The 17,397-nt window shown below is 41.2% G+C and overlaps 1 protein-coding gene across 1 annotated transcript in view; it reads right to left on the bottom strand.

Moving 5' to 3' along the window:
• The window catches only part of FREM2 (FRAS1 related extracellular matrix 2), a 224,435-nt gene that overhangs the window by 193,725 nt on the left and 13,313 nt on the right, over nucleotides 1-17,397 (bottom strand). The window lies entirely within an intron of this gene.

Raw genomic sequence — 17,397 nt, 5'->3', positions numbered from 1 at the left:
CCAAGGGGAAAATTTGGTGGCTGCAGAGCACCCACCGGCAGCTCCCCGCCCCACCTCCAGCCCCTGCTCACCTTTGCTCCGCTTCCGCCTCCTCCCCTGAATGCGCCACCCCGCTCTGATTCTCCGCCCCCCCCCCCCCCGCTTCCCGCGAATCAGCTGTTCGCGCGGGAAGCTGGGGCGGGCTGAGAAGCAGGCGGCGGCTTCACACTCAGGCCCAGGGAGGCGGAGGTGAGCTGAGGCGGGGGAGGGCACGAGGAGGGCCCACCCGCGCTGTAGCAGCTAATCTGGGGGGCGCGCAGGGGAACCGATCCCCGCCCCAGCTCATCTCTGCCACCGCCTGCTTCTCAGCCCTCCCAGGCTTCCCACCGAACAGCTGATTCGCGGGAAGCCAGGGGTGGGGGGGCGGAGAAGCAGAGCGGAGGTGAGGTGAGCTGGGGCTGGGCGCGGGGCGGGGAGCTGCCAGTGGGTGCTCTGCACCCACCAAATTTTCCCCGTGAGTGCTCCAGCCCCAGAGCACCCACAGAGTCGGTGCCTAAGGAGCCACTTTTGATGTGATCAGCGAGGGAAACGGCTGTTCCCCCTGCTCCCCCGCTAGCTACGTTCCCCCGCCCCTAGGAGCCAGAGGGACCTGCCGGATGCTTTCTGGGAGCTGCCCCAGGTAAGCACCACCAGGACTCCCCACTTTGCCCCCTGGCAGGTTCCTCTGGCTCTTAGGGGTGGGGTGGGCACCCACTACGGTGGCCCACGAGACCCTCCTGTCCGGTTCTGGGGGCAGTCAGGAGACAGGGGAAGGGGGTGGATGAGGCAGGTATGGGGGGGGGTGGGGGGAGGCATCAAGGAACGCGGGGGGTTGGATGGGGTAGGAGTCCCGGGGAACCCCCCATTCTGTAGGTAGGACCTGCTTTCTTTCTTCCTAGCTATTCAATATTACATTTGGCTGTATTAAAATGCATTTTGTTTGAATGGGCCAGCTTACCAAGCAATCCAGACCTATAGAATCATAGAATCACAGAATATCAGGGTTGGAAGGGACCTTAGGAGTCCAATCCCCTGCTCAAAGCAGGACCAATCCCCAACTAAATCATCCCAGCCAGGGCTTTGTCAAGCCTGACCTTAAAGATATCTATAGATATCTCTCTGTATGATTACCCTGTCATCATTACCCACCATTCTACCAATGTGACATCTGCAAATTTTATCAGCAGTCACCATTCATTGATGAAAATATTGAATTTTGTCAGGCCTAGAACCTATCCCTGAGGAACTTCACTTCGAATAACTCCACATTCAGTGATGATTCCCTTCATCGACTTTATTTGAAATCTGTCATTTAGGCATTCTTTATCCATTTAACATGTGCTTTGTTGTTGTATAGTGCTAGTATTTTTTTAGTCAGAATATCATGCAGTTCTACGTCAAACACTTTACAAAAGTCCAAATATATTACATCTACACAGTAAATTACTACCTTTTCCAACCAATGAATCAATGAACCAATGAAATCAGGTTTGTTTGACAAGACCTATTTTCCATAAAACCAAACTTACTCTGGACATACATCAAACAAAAAACAAAACTAAGTAGAGGTAATACCATGGAAAAGAGTGCTTAAAAGTCTCCCTTAAGTCAAAATGAACATGCCTATGTTAGTGTACCTAAAGTGCGTTAAAAGAATGTTATTTAGGTTGCAAAATCAAGCATTCAAAGGTTATGAAATGCCAGATTTATTGTTGCCCATTCAATTTTATTTGTGCCCCCTTGTGGATCTATCCTGTGCATTGAATGAAGCCAATATTCTATAGAAAAACCAACATGTAATTAAGCTCGGCAGAATTCAATTTTTTTTTAAAATAATTTTGACAGATAATATCAAGGTTTATTTGTAAGCATTTTTTTATTTTTATTAATTTAAATTTTCACAGTTGCAGGAATTTATGGATGGGTCAGACAACAATTGTTTAATGAGAGCAGACATTGTGATTCAAAAATTTTAAGCTTTATAACCTTTAAAACATAAATGGTCAACTTCACATGTCAAGATATAGTCAATATCCTTAAATCAAACTGTAATAAGTTCTCAAGCAGCATTTTTCTTATGTAGCCTATCTGCATATTTTGATTATTTATCTATCAGGGGGAGGGATAGCTCAGTGGTTTAAGCATTAGCCTGCTAAACCCAGGGTTGTGAGTTCACTCCTTGAGGAGGGGGCCTTTTGGGATCTGGGGAATAAAAAATTGGGGCTTGGCCTTGCTTTGAGCAGGGGGTTGGACTAGATGACCTCCTGAGGTCCCTTCCAGCCCTATGATTCTACAGAAATATTTTTTCAACGGTTTGTATGTCATGATGAAATTGATGTTTACTGATATTTACCAATAAAAATCTAATCCTTCCAAGCCTTCATGTAAGTAAAATACTGTATATGCACAAAGGGGCTGAATGAAGGTACATAAATGTTTGCACAATCAAGTCCTTATAGATCGATCCAGTCCTGCCTCAATGAGCTTACACATAAATAGGATCGCCAGATAAAATAAATCAAAATTCCAATAAAAATACTGTAAATATTCCCAGGCAGTGATATAAACCAACACAAGACAACATTTTGGTAGTGCATACACACCAGAAAGTAGTAAAGACTATGAACAAAGTGAAGCTGACCATTCTTGTTTAACTGAAACGTGAGAGAAATGCAACATGTAGACAGTATAAATGGTGAAAAATTAGATCTTTAAAATGATTTCATTTTGAAAAAGCTCTCGTGCAACTGAAGCAAGAAAAGGAATATTTTATAGAACATATTGGGCCACATATTTTTAGGCAGAGTTCCTATCAGGAACGCCTCCTGCTTAAAAATTGATGGTATGATATGGCCCAATGTTTTTACCTTGCTAATAGCCCTTTAAACAATAGTAGAAGCAACTTGCAAACTAATGATGTAAAACTGCATTCACTCATTATTGAATTCACTTTGCAGTTACCAGAGCTTTATCATAAACAATTTAACTAACCTGACTTGTAAATCTAAGTTATAAATTCCTTTGGGGCCCTCTTCTGCTCTTTCAATATGCAAGCACTCTGAAAGTAGCAAAGAGCCATTCCACAGAAACTTAATTCTCTTGGCTGCCTGAAAAGTGGGATTAGTCAAATGCATTTAGCAGCTGATGTGTGGGCTGTTCTAGAGGACTTAGTGTGGGGGCTCAATAAGGAGCAAAACCAGACCCCCTGAAATATCTTTCTTCCCCCTCCCCCTCAACCATTCCAAATGTGTGGCAAATATTTGCAGATCATTAATGCATCTTGGAAAAATATGATTTACTGTGACCCACCCTAACCTATGGGTTTAGCAATAAACTTGGAATGTTATGGAAATGTATTTTACTGGGCTATTTGTCCAAAATGCACAGATACTGCATATCTATAATCCTCCCATTTGGTTCAATTTATTAAAATAAAAATTGGAATAAATCATTTTGCCTTTTAATTTATTAATGAAAAACACTAAGAATTCTGATAAGTGGCAATCATTATGGAGACATGAGAAAGAAACTGTCACAAAGGATTAGGATACAAGCATACAAAATGTGAGCTCCTGCTATGTGTACTCAATGGCAACAGGTACACATATGATGTATGATATGTTCGAGAGGGAGAAAGTGCAATAATGTTGAGGCTAAATAAAAAAAAAATTAACTGGACATTTTGATTACCAAATGGCTATGCTTTCTTCCAACATTGCTCTCCTTTCTGGTGGTTATAAAAGGTGGAATTATGGGACAGTTTATTGTTGAAATAAATTAAAATCACATTTTGCTGGATAACAATGAACGAGAGGGCCTTATTAAAATTACTTGAAAAAAAGAAATGTATCTTAACCATAGTAGTTTGTTACTTCTCACTCTTTAATAAAAGTATTACACTTTAACAACAATGGGGCAGATCATCAGTGGTGTAAATTTTCATAGCGCCACTGAGGACAATGGAGTTATGACAGTTTAAACCAGCTAAGCATCTGCTGCAATATATTTAAAGATAATACACTGTATATAGTAATTTTAGTCTTCAAAGAGTTATACAGGCAAGACCACCTATGTGAGACACTAGATAAATTTAATTTTGCAAAGGGAGAAATTGAACCACAGAAAGGTCAAGTGACTTGCCCAATGACGTTCTGCAAGTGATTGGCAGAACTGGGACTAGAACGCAATACAATTGCTTCCATATCTTCCTTCATATAGCCTTCTATGAATGGTAAAAACTCCCAGAGCTCATCTGCAAGTCCCCTGCCCTGTCCACGTTTAAGTCCATTTTAAAGATTCCAGCTGTGCTGGAGTGCCATGCTGTGGACAATCTAGCTGATCTGCATATATATAAAAAAAAACCACCCTAGTTGTTGTTCTCCTTCCCCTATCTATTTGTTCTAATGCTATGAGCAATTTAGAGCAAGGATGGTCTCTTCATGAATTTCTAAATGAGCCTAGCTTATCACGGGTGCAACCAGAAACTAATAACAGTCCCTCCTTTCCAATCCCTTGCTTGCTTGCAGAACCACACTGCCAATTCTTATCTGGAAACTGGACCGAAGCCCACTACTGTTTTCCCTTTGGCCTTAATCGGAGAGTGAAGAAGACCAGAAATCTGCCAACAGCCCCCATTTGACCAAAACCATCCTCAGTTTTAGAAGTCTGTACGGGCTCAAACCCCAAATCTCTGAGACAACAGTGAAAAGTTGCTGGAAATATTTTTTAAAATATTTCCCTCTCACCTGCTGCTGGACGGTGTGGTCAGTGTTGCAGCTGTTGGGGCAAGTAGCTAACAGATTTTTTTTCTCCTTCCCCAGCCCACTCAATGCTCTTGATGCTGGTGGTTCCTTCTCCATACTGTATGTCTAACTACAAAGCAGGAAGAGGAACTGAGGCAGTGAATTTAGTGAGGGGGAAAAGCAATCAACTAGTCCAGCAGTTAGATGCAGCAGTGCTTAGTCCCGGCCTTTGGGAGAGTGAACCATAGAGGAAAAATATATGCCTCTTGAAGGTGCTACATGGGGAAACAGCCAAACATTCCTGTAGACACTGGAGGCGGGGAGCTAGAGTTTTAGAAGGCAACAGCTATGAAGGATTGAATGCTTATGAGACTAAAAGATGGCTTGGTATTTCAGTAAAAATTTTGATACATGTCCAAATTTTTACAACTGTACACAGTGTATTTTACTGAAGTCCATTTCTCTAATAGAATCTGATCTTGATCCCGCTGAAGTCCTGGCAAACTTCCCATTGACTTCAATGGTCCTTAACTTCTAGGCACAAAGGGTGAATTCGCAAAGATATTTAGATGCCTACCTGTCACTGATTTCAGGAGAAGTTAGGTGCCTAAATACCTTTGTGAATCCCACCCAAAGGGCCTCATCCAAAGCATACTAAACTCCTTGGAAAGGCTCCCATTGACTTCACTGAAACAGGCCCTAAATTTTCACCAAAGGCATCCTTACTGCTTTAATCAATGTGCCCCACCCTAACTACAAAGCTTTACCCAGGCAGCAAGGTGTGTGATAACAGCATTCCTTCAATCCCAAAGAAAATGTTTGTGAAACACTAAAGTGACAGAAGCAGTGTGCTAATACTTAAGTTACAAGTAACTGGAATTTGAATCCTGGCAAACATACAGGGAAATGTTCTATCAAGTCTAAAGAATTAATGTTTTACTAATGATTCTACCATAAAACAAGCTGAAAGCCTGCTTCTGAAAGAAGAAAATAGAAAAATCTCTCTTTTCACAGAGCTTTCTAAGGGCCTTGTTCTTAACAAAATTCCTTCTATTGCTAAAACCAAAAACTAATTAGCTGTTGAGCATTCTGTAAAAGAAAGATTAACTGAAGAGACTCCCATTTAGGCAATCAAACCACAATATACCAGTTTAAGAAATTCCCATCTGGGCCAAATCCAAACAAAAAACTATTTCATTTACTCTAACGATGATTTTTCACTTTGCTTTTATTATTCCCAACTTCACTCCTCTCACCTTCCTCTTTTTAAATTCTTAGTTACCGTCTATAAAGAATCAGGGGGTAGCTGTGTTAGTCTGTACCTACAAAAACAACAAGGAGTCCGGTGGCACCTTAAAGACTAACAGATTTATTTGAGCATAAGCTTTCGTGGGTAAAAACCCCACTTCTGTCAGATGCATCTGAAGAAGTGGGGTTTTCATCTATGAAGAATATGTCCTCTTACTACTGTGAGAACTTGAATTGCATCCAAATATAGTGATTGTGTATTAAATAAAACCAATCTCTTCCTTTCTCCAGCAGTACATGAAAGTGTTGACTGGGCCAGAATGCTCAGCATCTTTCAGGATCCAGCAAAGGCACTTAAACATGTGCTGAACTTCAAGCACACGATGAGTAATACGACAGCTTAAGGGCTCTGATTCAGGATAGCATCTCCACTCAGGAGAACACACACTTACTTGTCCTCCCAAACCGGGTCAAGTTTTGCTGGATCAGACCAGAGGGGTCAGCTCCCAAAAGATTAAAGATATAGATTAATAAAACAAGAACACTGCCTTTCATCCATAGATCACTGGTTAAAATTTAGCCCAGGTGAACAAAAGTTTGCTAACGTCATTCCTTTTCCCAATAAACAAGTTTCCACATCCCAAATAGCACCACAATTTGCCCCCATGTTAGCAATCTCAATGGAGAGGCCAAGTAATGAAGAGAGAGAGAGGCAAAAACATTAATGGATGTCTCCATACAAACTTAAAACATTCAGTTTAAAAGCAATCCTGATGATACATCATATGTATGTTGTGGGGGATACGGGAATTCTTTGCCTGTTTGATATTCGATAGTAACACTCACATGAAAACTTTGGGTGAAGAATCTCTGCCCCACTCAAGTGATATAGAGAAAGCAAAGTCCGGCCTTAAGCACTTAGCTGTGGATATACTTGGCATGGGGAAGTCTCCAGCAGATGTAAACCTGAGAAGCTGGCTTCTATGCTTTCTTCAATGCATCCCATGGTACAGGGGGAGTCAGGGCAATGGAGGGGCATGTGTAGGGTGTGGCAGGATGTGCAGGTGGAGTGGCTAGAATGCAAAGCTCCCCAGAAACTGTTAGTGGGCATACAGCTGCCTGGGGAACATGACCAGCTAGCTCAGTTCAGAGCAATTCCCTGGCTGCTCTGACCTGCACCTGGGGCCAGAGTCAAAAAAGAATCTGGGAGCTATAACCAGCTCCCTGATAGACCTCCTGGTATGATAAGGTGGAAGCTTAAAGACAGCAGAGAAAAAACCACGGGTGCAGGGCTCAGGGTAATGAAAAGGATTTTTTAAATGTATATTAGTACTAAAGAGATTCTGACAATGGTATAGGCCCAACACTAGATGAAGATGGTAATGTTGTTAATATTAATGCAGAAAAGACAGATGGGCTCAGTAAATATTTCTGTGCTGTATCTGAAAAGAAGCAATATGATGTGCTTGTAGCAGGTAATGGGGATGAAGTACTTTCCAGGCCATTAGTAACCATGGAGGATGATAAACAACATCTGCTGGGGTAAATGTTTTTAAATCAGCAGTCCCAAATAACTTGTACCCAAGATTCCTTAAAGAGCTGGCTGAGGGAATCTCTGGCCTGCAGATGCTCATTTTAATAAATCCTGGAGTACCAGGGCAATGCCAGAACACTAGAAGAGTTCTAAAGTTGTGCCAATATTCAAAAAAGGGCAAGTGGAATGGTCTGGGTAACAATAGGCTGGTTAGTCTGATATCAATTCTGGGCAAAACAATAGAAAAGCTGATATGGGAGTCAATAAAGAAAGAATAAAAGGACAGGAATATAATTAATACCAGTCACCACGGTTTTATGGAAAACAGATCTTGTCAGACAAACCTGCTTTCATTCTTTGATGAGATTAGAAGTTTGGTTATACTAAAGGTCTCTTTAATCTATCAGAGAAAGGCATAATAAGAATTAATAGCTGGAAGCTGAAGGCAGTCAATTATTTTGGAAATAAGGCACTGATTATCAACAGTGAGGGTAATTAACAACTGGAACAAACTACCTAGGGTAGTAGAGATTCTCCATCTGTTAATGGTCTCAAATCAAAACTGGATGCCTTTCTGAAAGATATGATTTACACAAACACAAGCTTTTTGGTTCAGTGAAGGGGTTTCTGGGTGAAGTTTAATGTACAAGAGATCAGACTAGATGATCCTATGGTTCCTTCTAACCTTAAACTCTGAGAATCTATGGGGCGCCAAGGGGAAGATGGACACAGCACAGAATCTACACAAAATCTGAAGCAGGCTCTGCTCTTCCTATTCTAAGTTTCAGCTCTTTATATATTGATATTCTAAAACGTTTATTTCTTTCAAATTTCTATACCTGTAAGTTTAGCCTCAATCAGGAGCACTAAGATAACTTTCAATAATAAAACTCTCATTAAATGACAGACAGACACACAAAAAATATCTTTGGAGGGGACACCTTTCTATTATGAAGTCTCCCCAGTTCCGCATGACTGCCATCTTTGTGTCTTAACTTCCCACAGAGGCAGGGATACAGCAGGTTCAGGCAGCCAACTGGGCACACATATCCAGGACCACAGTAGCGACAGGTCTTGTGCCTTTATGAGTAGATGTCTTTTTCTTCTACAGAAGCCCTGTATTTTAAGCCCTACATGCAACAAAGGCTGACTTTTAGCATGGACATCATCACTCCTCCTTCACATCACAGTGAGTGTTTGCCATCTGAAAGCCTAGGAGCAAGACCACCTACAGAATCTGGTTCTTTTTCCTCAGACTGATAGCAGATGTCTTTCCAAACAGCAGCACTAATCCATCCTCTCACTAAAAGGCTGGAAGCTTCAGCTACATCATATTCAAAACTCCTGCCACAATGCCTTCCACAGAGCTGAGTTGGGAAGCCGACCAGGGAGGAGTCAATTCATGGAGTCAGTAAGTCATATGATGCAATACAAATAAGAATTTGAATAAAGATATTAAAGAGGCAAAAAAACTCATCATATGGTCTTCGCTAATATGTTGTTAAACTGCCACAAAGAGGGATTATTATGATGGCAAAAGATAAACATGTTTCATTTAAGAAGCATGAGCTGTAATTGTTTAATGCCAACAGACACTTATTTAAATTATGATATCTCATGTTTTAATGTTCTCCAGTAGATCAAGAATCCCTAGCTTTGTTTGTCAGAAAATAATTGTAACATAGCTCTGAAGTTAACTTGTATAAAATCAGATGGCATATATACAACTTTTCAGAAAGGCCTGATGCATCCAATATAAGACTAAATAACTTTCTGGGTTAACACCTTCCGTAGATGCAGAATTTGGCAAATTATTATGGGCAGAATTCAGGGATCTGATGTTATTAACTGATTAATAAAGCTATAAATAAGAATAATAGTCATAGCTCCATTCTGTACCCTTCAGTGTAGTATACTGTGCAATCAAATTGCCTGAGCTACTATTCACTGAACAAAGAAAGGATGGAGCTTGTCTACTTCAGCCAACAACCCTTCTCTCATCTCATGTTTCTCTAGCACCTATTAGGCTGCCTCAGTCAAAAATGTTTGTATCCAAGCCCTGGTATTATTGCACAGCCTTATTATAACTCCATTTAGGCATTAGTGTCTTTCTGTAAGTTCTCATGTCACCAGCAATCCATTTTATCCCCTAGTTTTTCACTTTAAATCTAATGTCTCCTTAATCTCTTAAGACTTGTATTTGGACCTCACTTTACTGACTATTGCTTTTATTATTTTTGCTGTTGGCCACGCCTTTTTATGCATAACAACAAAAAAGTCAGTCACTTCGTTTTTTTACATTAGGTACCTAAGGAGCGTGCGCTCAGGGCAGCCCGCTTCCATGGGGTCGCCTCATCACTTGGCCTTTCCCCCACCCACCCCCTTTTTGGCACTGCTGTTCCAATTGCCTCCCCCCTGCCCACCACTTTATTTATTTATTTTCTTGCCCCACTGTTTGTTTTTGCCCTTGGGCTTGTTTGTTCTTTTTAAACGCAGCTACTCAGAGAACAGCAAAAACACTTTTTTCACACTGGCAGCAAAACACCTACGGCCAGCCCTGTTAAGTAGTTCATGTTTGCACAGAACTTGAGTGAACAGAGCATTATCTGAGCCAAATCTTGCTTACTTCACTCGCCAAAGCACTCCCAATGAAATCAGTGGGCCTACTCAGGTGAGCAAGGCAAGCAAAATGTGGCTCTAAAAGAGCTAAACATCCAATCCACCTCCTACTGAAGTCAAGGGGAGTCTTTCCACTGACTTTAATAGGAGCTGGATTGAGCCCTCTACATTTCCCTCTGTAACCACCTGCTGACAAAGGGCATAGGACCTCTCTTATTCTTTATGTTTTTCTACACAGCTCTTCGTTTAGCTTTGACTGTTTAGCCACATAAAGCAATAACCTAAAACCCCCCAATGATTCAGTTACAGAAAGGATTTTTTTGATACTCTAGTGTCAAACTACTATTTAAATCTTCTGGTAAAGCTTACAGTGAGAAGTGTGGCATGTGGAAAATTGTCTGGACACCAAACAGCAGCAATAAGGCTGGCAACAGATCAGAATCCTATTCAGTAGTCAGCAAGGGAACATCTACCCTGCAATAAAAGGCCCACAGCAGAGCCGCAGCTGACCTGGTCAACTGACTTGGGCCCATGGGGTGCGGGCTGTGGGGCTAAAAATTGCAGTGTAGACATTTGGGGCTCAGCTCGAATGCCTACACTGCAATTTTTAGCCCCGCAGCCCACGCCTCGTGAGCCCGAGTCAACTGTCCTGGGCTCTGAGACTCAGTGCCACGGGTGTTTTATTCCAGTCTAGACACAGCCCAAGTGACTAAAGGTACCACCACCATAACACAGGATGCCCCAGTTTTTAGTGCCAAAGATAAATGTAATTGAACTTTCCTTCCATGACTGACATGCCCAAATCCCACAAGAGAGTTCACGCAAGGGTACTCCAAATAATTCTTAATGTTATTTTAGTATATTGATTCTTTAAGAACTGCCAGATATTTTGATACAAGTTCAAAACTTCTGTTCCTAAATTATTATACCACATACTGGAAGCCACATCAGTGTTGTGGCTTCAAAGATTTAGCACTGACACCTGTTTTAACACTACAATTACACCCAGGAACATCACACTCCTCACTCTCTCTGTCTCAAATGAACAAACTGAGAATGGGGGAGGGATTGAAATTCCAAAAATGCTTTACGCAATGTTTATATAAATAAGGAATATGACACAGACAAAATAGTGATACTTTATAAGGTTAATAATGGAAGATTGCTTTAAGCAGTAGACCAGGGTTTCTTTTATTAACATCATTTCTTGTATAAACATATATGGAAACGGTCAATGAAGTTTACCCAGAAGTTAGTTTTACGTGCTTAATTTACAGACTTATCTTTGAAAGGTTCCTTGATTCTGTGAGGATTTAACCAAGTGGTAAATCAGAAAAGTGTGCTGCAGTGTTAAGGTATTCGTGTGCTGCAGTGTTAACGGATCTGAAATGAAGTGTTCAAGTGATATTTATCTAGTGATGTAAATCGCCATTTTCAGCAAGCCTGGGCTTTCCAAGGCTTAGGCTTAAAGACAGAAAGATTGCTCAAAAGAGCCCTAATCACAGATTCTTGTTTCCCTCCTTCACTGGGGATCCTCAGCATTCCTGGTACAACCATTATGAATCTTTGCTTCCTCATTCAAAATCATTCCACCCTTAAGGCACCATATCACAGCCACTATACAGCTGGTCAGGAAGGATGGGACTCCTTAAGAAGCAGTTCTGACAGACTCCAAACTGCAGTCTGGGGGTGAGGGTTACTGTTGAGGCTAGGGCTAGGCAGGAAACAGTTTACCCATTCCATGAGAATCTGAGATTTTGAAAAGTGTTCCCATTTCAAATCAGGACAAGTCAATCCTGAAAACGTTTGAGATCCGAAACCCCCTCCCCCCCCCAAAAATGTTAATTGGGTCAATCAAAATGTTTTGTTTTGATAATTTTGAAGCATTCAATTTCAACTTCATTTTTTTTACGTTTATTATAAATTAGCTTACATTTTGAAATTTTAAAAAAAGTGGAACTTTCCTGACATTGCTGAAACACACTGGTTTGGCATTTTCAAACCTTTTTTTTTTTCCCAGTTTTATTTTTAAAAACAGGAAATTCCTCAGAACTAGCCCCTTTCCCACAAAAAGTTTCAGCTTTGTCAAGTCAGCATTTTCTGATAAGAAACATTTCATCGAAAAATTCCCGACCAGGTCTAGTTGAGACATACCACCTGAATCCCTCCAAACAGGGCTTCAGTTCTGTTCTTAAGTGCTCTGAGCACTAGATGACTTGCAGAGGAAGAAGAGGAGGAAACAAACCAAGACCCACTGCCATTAAAAGGGCCAGACAAGAGATGAAAGACTCAGCAACAAGGTCCCCAAATGTACTAAGGGCCAGATTCACAGCAGGTGTAAGTGTAAGTCAAGGCACTCCCATTGAGGTGAACGGTGTTACGTTAATTTATACCAGGTTAAGATCTGGCCTTAAATGTTCCAAAGGTATTGGTCATATCAAAATAGAAAGGATAATTTTATGTGCAAAAAAAATGAATCTACGCACTCCCTGATGGCGGTGATAAAAAAGAAGGTTTTGAGTTTTCTACTGCCAGCACTGTATGAGGGAATGAGTACAGTAACTCCTCATTTAACATCCTGCTGCTTAACATTGTTTCGAAGTTATATCGCTGCTCCATTAGGGAATATGCTCATTTAAAGTTGTGCAATGCTCCCTTATAACGTCGTTTGGCTGCCTGCTCTGTCCACTGTTTGTAAGATTCTGTGGAAGAGCAGCGACTTTACAAGGGAGCATTGCACAAGTTCCTCTTCTCCGCCTACTTCCCCTCCCTCCCAGCGCTTCCCCCGCAGCCAAACTTGGCAGCGCTTAGGACTTTCTGGGAGGGAGGGGGAGGAGCGGGGATGCGGTGTGCTCCAGAGAGGAGGTGTAGTGGGGGTGGGAAGAGGTGGGCCTGGAGTGGAGCAGGGACAGGAAGAGGCAGGCCCGGATCATCCCCCTGGCAAAGTCGGCGCCTGTTCTTCTGGGGGGAAGCTGCCTCTGCTGCTGCGCAAGGTGCTTCCTAGCGTCCTTGCCTGCAGCGGGCTGTACCTGTGTGGGATAAGCCAGGGGCACCTCCCAACCACAGTACAGTACTGTACAGTATATAATGCCTTTTGTCTGCCCCCAAAAAATTTCCTTGGAACCTAACCCCCCCGCATTTACATTAAATCTTACGGGAAAATTGGATTTGTTTAACATCGTCTCACTTAAAGTTTCATTTTTCAGGAACATAACTACAACATTAAGTGAGGAGTTACTGTACAGGATTGGGATCAAACAATGCCTGTACTCCAGAATTAGCTCTAGCATTCTTGGCTGTTTGACTCTGGGCATAAGACAAATTTTCTATCAATGTTTTTCCCCATCTGTTGAATGATTTTTCCTCATTTTACAGAGGTATCTGAGGATTAATTAGTTAATGTTTGTGCAATACTTTGACATTATGGTTCCAGATTCTGGGGTATGTTCTGTCCATTTTGCTCTGCACTAGCAGCCGAATCTGCACATAAAGTCAATGTAACCCATCTGAACTAGTTTGATGTTTCTTGAGACATGCACCAAACTCCAAGAGGAAAATGACAATTTTTTATAGATTGAACAAGACAGACATTTAGCTCCACATTCTCATTAAGATAACACAAAGTAAATCTGAAGCACACTGGGCATAAAATGGAGGTAGAATACAGTCCTTAGCTGTCAGCCATGTATTTACTTCAGTCATTTCTCATCTAAGAAGCAAGAATGCTCCACATAGTGAATAAGGGGATATGGTGTGGAATTTTCTGCGCAAGGAACAGGGTCTCAATGAACTGAAACAAATTTGTGCATTAACTTTCATTCCAAATGGATTAGTGCCATTTTGCACAGTTGAAATGCTAACTCTACACATATACAGAAGGCACCACGTATCAAGTTGATTTGACTTCTTTAACACTGTAAAGTTGCCTTACTTATTAAAGCCTATCATAAATCTATTACACTATGTATAAATTACACAAAGAGTCCGTCTTACACCAATTAAAGGTTCAGACATTTTTAGTTAAGGTTGAATCTCCCTCATCAACCCAATAAATATACTTATGTACTACAGGAGTCTCTGAAGAGTTTGTGACTGTACATCGCATAAACATGTACTCCCAACAACATGGGTAAAGTCCAGGAGTTCAGCCATCACCCTGGATTTCCATTTCTTCCTACCACTACCACTTCTGCGTCCTGTGTTCTTTCCTGCTTTCTGGCACTATTGGTTCCTTTGTTGTTAATATTAACATGGCAAGGGATTCCAGGCAGTTAAGCTTCAAAATTCACTACGTTTAAATGTTTACTCATATGAAGAGCATTTTTCCAACATTTTTTTTCCCTTTTTCGACCTATCACTACGGTGTGCATGATTAAAAGGAAAAAAGGTAAGTGTGGCTCTTGTGCCACCCATACATAATCAAAGCCCAGTTTCAGCACCAGGCTCAGCAAGCATGACCCCTAGCACCGATGTGGACTCATATTAATGTCAACGGGACTTCACACTGGCATAGGGGTATGTACCAGCAGATCCCAATACAGGACAGAAAAGTAAATCAGATGACAAACAGTTACCACCATTAAAACCTCAATACAGGTACCACATAACAATATCTGAGATAGTATAGTTATTTCCTGTTCTAAGAATAGTGAAATTTGCAAGAGACCATCCTTATAAAACAACTTGCTGTCTTAAGAGACTGCCCCAAAGAATTCCCAAACATAGTAAGCAAAACTCCGCTCCACCTTTAGTAGAATATCACTTTTGAAAGTGTTTGGTTCAATACAGCTTTTGACTTTCCTAAAATAATATTTCTGGAGTAATTTGAACAAACATTGATTCTTTGATCAAAGTCATATTCTGACTGATTTCACTGTTTGCACTGTGATGCAACTCAACCAGAGTTATGGGTTCCCATAGGAAGAATGAATTACTTATTTTACACCTTTAGGTAATGTACAGTAGACATCACAACCTTGTTTACTACTGCAACATTTCAAAAAGCAATGCTAATTCAGGAGACAAATCAAGACAGGAGAAAACTGAAGCATGTCATATATAATTCTATTGTGGGTTTGGGTATTCTGTACTGAATTTTTCACTCCTTAATGTTGTGTTTATTCTTACAGAAGTAGCTGGCTTTGCAACAAGAACATAGAAACAAATGTCTCTGCACCACTGATATTCTGCCAAAATTCTACATGACCCGCGCAAGAGAGGCTTTGATGTTTTTTTGAGGAAGAGTGAAATTTAGAAAGGCAAGTTTCTGCTTTTTTCTCACGTGAAATTATAGATCTTGAAGAGTCTGCTAGTATAATTTAGTTATTATTCCAAACAAAGAAAACTATTAGTTTCTCAGTCCCAAATTTCATCCCTTCCAAGTTCTTTAGCCAACCATTTCTCATAAAATATGTTTAAATACAATTCAACTCAATGTCTTCCACGGTTTAAATAAAGACTACAACATTAATGTTAGTGTTATCTTACCACCTAGGTAAGGCATGTGCAACATGATAATGTATCTGGTAGAGCCCTGTTGAAAATACCCAAAGGGTTAGAAAATCAACAATCAGCTTTGAAGTAGAATGATTCCTTGTATTATTATGAAAAAAATCTCATACTATTACAGGTTACAATTGGACACAATAAATACTGTTGTCCCTCTGCCAAGCGGCAGCAGATGTCCAGGACTTTGCAAGCTGGCTTCCCAGTAAAAGAAAAATCAGTGACACAGAGTCTGGGTGTACACTATGTGTATCTTGTTTTACCTACACCTGTACACCAACAGTAGTGGCCAAACACTACAGAGGCAGATCTTGCCACCAGGAAGCTCTGCCCATCACCAGTGCCCATGTCCTAGGGAGCAAATGTGTCTCAAGAACTGACTCTAATCACAGACCAAGGCAGAGAACAAACTCTCCAGCTGCTCACATAGCTCCCTCTACACAGAGCCTTGCATAACAAAACTAATACCACCAGACTGCTAGTCTTCCTAACACTGGAGCTCACACGTTAAGAAAAAGAACTTGGGAGACTCCGTGTAACAACAACATTTGGTGACTCTTGCCATAACAATACTATGGTATTGCATGCAAAATATTTCACACAGTGTTTCATAAACATATCTGTACTTAACCTTTCATTCCCCGGATCTAGGTACTGGTTTAATTAAAATATTTTGGGAAAATGAGCCTGATGCCATAAATAATTAGTTCATCGTTGGGTCAACGGGCCAGTACAGATTAGCAATCACATTTTGAAAAGTGGCCTCTAATTCCAAGAGCCTCATTTGTGCCTCAGGAGACATCATCTCTTAGACAGATCCCTGACATACAGGAGACGGTACACTCTGTGCCACCCAGAAGGATGGCATAGAGCGCCCCACCCCCAGTGCATTGCCCCACTCCACAGGCCAGTGAGGATGGGCTCAGGGCTATTGCCAACCTCCTTTGGGGTAATTTGCTAACTACGGAGAGGGTGAGCTGAGCAGTTTCTGCTCACAGAGACTGCTATTGCAATTGGTTGTTAGATGGACAGTGCTTCGTGTGTGTGTGTGTGTGTGTGTTTGTGTGTGTGTGTGGAGGGAACACAAGAGCTGATCACAATCTGGCTCAAAATAGCTTTGTTCTTGAAAAAAGATTTTAGTGTTAAATTAAACTAGTTAAAACTCACTGTTGCTTACAGATAAAGCAATTTAATTTATTGAAAAATATACTAAAGCACCCTAACTTAATCACCTACCATGCCATAGGGACATCTACGCCTAGAAAGATCTCTGGTCATTTCTTAAAATGTAACTCACTGATAAAATGTTAGCTATGTTCACACATATTGTTTCCAAAATCTTGTATCAATATTTGTTATGTACTGTTAAGCCATTTTCGCTGAAGAGCAACTCTTGGATATATTTTAAATAGAAACATTTTCCACCTCCAAATTCTTAGTTATTGAAATTCGTTTGTTACTGATCACCCTGAGTAAGGCCCTGCACGTGACCAAACCCCGATGGATTTGAGGGGAAGGATACACAGAATGGGGACTCCACACAACCTGTGTGCTGAGAAGATTGGATCCATGATGGCTCCTAATATTCTTCTTAGCATATGCACAACATGCTTCAGATGGCACGGTTCCAAGAGTCATCACCAAATTTGGTCAGCTGGTTGAATCATTAGCTTCCCTGGCTTGGGCCGGGTACTAATGGAGAGTGCAGAGAGAGATATTGGGCCCCGTGAT

The sequence above is a fragment of the Natator depressus genome, chromosome 1, assembly GCF_965152275.1.
Source record: "Natator depressus isolate rNatDep1 chromosome 1, rNatDep2.hap1, whole genome shotgun sequence".
NCBI classification, from domain to species: domain Eukaryota; kingdom Metazoa; phylum Chordata; order Testudines; family Cheloniidae; genus Natator; species Natator depressus.
Note: the sequence above shows the minus strand (reverse complement) of the source record. Positions and strands in the feature narration are given on the sequence as shown.